Source organism: Barbus barbus (assembly GCF_936440315.1).
Source record: "Barbus barbus genome assembly, chromosome: 8".
NCBI lineage: Eukaryota > Metazoa > Chordata > Actinopteri > Cypriniformes > Cyprinidae > Barbus > Barbus barbus.
In genome coordinates, this window is record NC_136736.1 from 12,973,078 (window position 1) to 12,977,442 (window position 4,365).

The window sequence follows — 4,365 nt, forward strand, 5'->3', positions numbered from 1 at the left end:
TAAATGTAAAATACTTTAAAACAACTCAAAAAATTACTTCTATAAAATAATCTTGTATATTACAAAATAGAAAAAAAAAAACTTAAAAAGAGAAGACCTAACAGAGACCGACAAGTCTACAGCACACCTATGTAACATTGTACAGTTCTTGCGGTCAGCTGATGGACACAGTGGTGTGTGATTGGGAGAAAGGGAGGAGACAGAGGAAAGGTATCACAAGAATGCTGGCGTGACCGCAGCGCAAGAGGGACGGTGCCACTGGACGGGCCAGGCAAAAGGCCTGCCTTCTCCCAGCTCACACTGTGCTTGATCCAGAGGAGTACATTATCCTAGGATCCTCTATTTATACAGTGTGTATATTTACAGCAGTGGATGATTGGGATGCTGCAATGTGCGAAAGCAATGTGAAAACGTTGCCATCCTTTCTGGGAAAGAGTTATTCTGAGGCAGAGAAAGTTTTGGCTGATGCTGGCAAAGATGAATAGCATAACTACCATGACTTTGAGGGTTTGGTCCACTGAACCTGCCCTGAACTAACCCTAGAAAAGTTTGGATGAAACATCTATTTTTATTTCAGAAAGCTAACAATATTATATGACTCTTCTAAGATAAATTTTCCATATAAAGTATTAATATAATAACACAAAGCACAGAATATCCTGACGTTCCCTCAGGCACCCAATTATAAAAGATGTCCTAAAGGTACTAAAGGTTGCCTGCTTTGCTTTAAAGTGCCAGAATTTATATGCAAGCGCTGACTGATTAGCATGTGGCTGTTGACATACTTGTTGACAATATTTTCACTTTATTGGGGGACATGTAGAGGCACTCTTCCTGTGCAACCATGACTGTACTGACATAGTACATAGTAGCATTTTGTCTGTTTGCATGCTTGACCTATACTATGGCTGAAAAGGTGAAGGGTCATGCGCTGGTAGCGGCGTTTGTCTGTAATCTATGTATCCTGAGACAGTGATGCATGGCCACAACTGCTGTGTACAGCTAGATACAGCTATATGTTATATGTCAGATTTAAGGCTGGGAGATGTTCAACTAAGACAACAATACCGGATCTGTGAATGGCACTGTCAATAATGATTAATGTGGCTTTGTTTCTAAACAAATTATGTTTTTTTGTAGTCTAGTGGCTAAATGCATATGGTACACTTTTTCTCTGTGGAGCTATGGAGTTTCTAAACATTTTTTGGTAAATTACTTTTCAAAAAGCATTGTTTTACAGCCCCAGATCAGTAGGTTCTTTATTCTTTTGATGTCAGAAAACTGACTGGTAGGATCAGAACTGTACATACATTTAACTTAATCTGACAAAGTGTAAATTTATTGCTAGTACTGTGCTGGCTGGTTTCCACCTATCAATCAGTACTACACTAACTGTCCACTTTAGGTGCTTGAATGTGCATTGGTTATAAGTGCACCAAAAGTTATTTTAGCAAAGTAACTAAATAGAAACAGACTCATCAAGCACCCGTGGCATGTTGGGTATTCGGCGAATGCTAACAGGGGTTTTTCACAAGCGTTGCTAAGAGTGGCATAGTGTTGTCCCAAACACGTATCCGAATAAACAGATTGCCCTTTATTTTGGTTCATGTTATTAAAGGCATCAAACAATTCATTAGTGGAACGCAAGTTCCACAATTTGCATTGTTAAATTCTGTGTATATTTACTCGCTGAAGATTTATGACCTTTGCGTTCTCCAAGGGATTTCTGGTTCACAATGTGCTGAAAGGTCTGGATCACAGTAAATTTAAGCTCATAAATTCAAGCTTTGGTAGTATTTTAGAAAACTTCTATCCATCTGAACTTAGTGAGGGTCACTGGGGCAGAGGAAAATCTAAATGCTAATCTCAAGGCAAACAAGATGTTGAACTTTCAGTATTAGTAAACTCTAAACATGAAATATGATTAAATAAGTAATTATTTATATAAATTATTTAGAAAATCAAAATATAAAATTTTTGATCCATCTATACAATAATATATTACACTAACCTTGATTAATAAATCTAAAAAGCATTGTTCATTGTTAGTTCATAATACGTAATGCATCAACAAACAAACTGAATCTTATTATAAAGTGTTAACCAGTTAAATTATTTTGGAAACTGTGATGAACTGTATCTAGGGACATAATTAACCATCAAAACATGTGCATATATTCAGTAATATGATGCTTTAAGTAAACGACTCTTGTTGAGTTTACATGAATGGAGTTAATTAGTTGTAATGAACTAAAATGTCAGTTATCAAAGAAAATGATGACCGAAACAAAAATATTATTGGTCATTTAATCGGATATGTGAGGTGGTATCAATTCCCATATATCCATTTGAAAGACTGCTCCATAAATGGAAAGAGGGTATTTATATCTATGCGACCACAAGGTCCATACACAGTATGTATTCTCAAGTATCTACCCTGATTCTCACTTCAGCTAGGTCATGCTAAACTGAAGTCGCAACAAAAAACATGAACAAAATAAAGCAGTTAAGTATAAATAAATGAGGCTTATCGGTAAATGTACATAAATAAATAAATCTTCTATTAAATGAAATAATGAAAGCTATTTCTCCTATTTTTTTTTTTTTTGCAATTGATGCTGAGCGCTTGTATTGGTGCCCAAGATCATGTGTCACATTAAGGGATAAACTCTATGTACTCCTGACAGCCATGGGGGATTTCCATCATCATCATCCGGTGGACGCATTTAAAATCCCATCCCCAGTGACTGCAATCACAAAAGATATATCTGGACTCTCTAGAAATAAAATTATATGAGAGGATTTTTTAGGCAGGCAGCAGGACATCACGCCTGTTAGGATCAATGTGATTTAAACCATAGGTCAAACTACGCTTATGGTTGGCAAATAAAGTGTCATTAGGAAATGTGCCAGAATATACCTTTCAACAGCTTAGCGCTACTGATTATTTACATGGATGCTTATGTAACTGGAAGATAAAATAGAATAATAAAACATATTTTGTTGAGTTCAAGAGTTATTAAATATTCAAGGAGCAGCCCTTGTTTTATATTTTATTACAATAAAGGGGCCTCTGTCCACCTGTTTAACCAACTGGAATGAGTATTGTGTGGCTTGACCTTTCAACTGCCCCATGAGGTGACCCCCCAAGTTACAAGCACATGAGTAACTCAATAAACACATAATTTCATGAAAAAACAGCATGCATTTATTGACTGAAAACAAAAAGTGAAAAAAGCAACAGTTCCACATCAATTGATAACAATTGATTTAAACATACACAAATGTTTAAATCAATTATGGAAACATACTTTTTTTTTTTACATTTTTATTATATATTAACATAATTTGTGAGATGCCAAATTGCCAATATTACAATTATTTTTCTGTCTCTATCACTCCAACAGAAGGCGCTGTTGCTACTATTCAGCTATATCTGTAGTTATTTTGGCAAGATAAACTAAAATAATACTTAAAAAAAGTAAAGGTAAACTAAAATAATAATAATAATAAAAAAAGTAATGTTCACAAATAAAAAGTTGAACATCAGGTGTCCTGACTACTTTTCTTAAACCATGAGGGGGGGGAATCCTCAGCAACCACATATTCCTTGAAGAATTTGTCACACATATCACAAATCAGTGGCCACATCAATAGAGACTTCAGAATTTCACAACAGTCTTGTCTTGGTTTATATATTTTCTTTCCTTTTTATTTCTCTTGCAAAACTATTGTACACTCTTTATTTTAAAGTCCAATTCTCACTATTAACAAACCATTAACTATGATATGCCTCAAACTCATAATTTGCTGCTTATTAATAGTTAGTAAGGTAGTTGTTAAGTTTAGGTATTGAGTAGGATTAGGGATGTAGAATATGGTCATGCGGAATATGTGCTTTAGAAGTACTAATAAACAGCCAATAAATAAAAGGTATGCTAATAAGCAACCAGTTAATAGTGAGAATTGGGCCCTATACTAAAGTGTTACCAAATTATTTCCTTTCTGGTCTTAATATGAACTTTTCTGCCTTCAGTGGGTAAGAAATGAGAAAAAGAGAGGAAGGGCTAGAGTGAATCCAACACTTTGGGGGACTGTCCAATGTGCTGCCTTAAATTAGCCGTGGGAGAGGTTGGACTGAGGGTGGAGCTTTGTGCTGTCACTATCTCCCTTGTTAAGTATTACCTGCAGTGCTTCAGTAGGTTAGCTGCACTTGTGCTGTGTGTGAGGACAGAGTGAGGGGGAAACGTAGCAGTGAGATCAAAACCAAGCCTTAAGAAATCAAGGGAATCATCCTAAATCTTACTTGGACACTGCAGTGCATCTAATTTTGCAAGTTCATGCAGTGCAACTAGCTATAAAAAT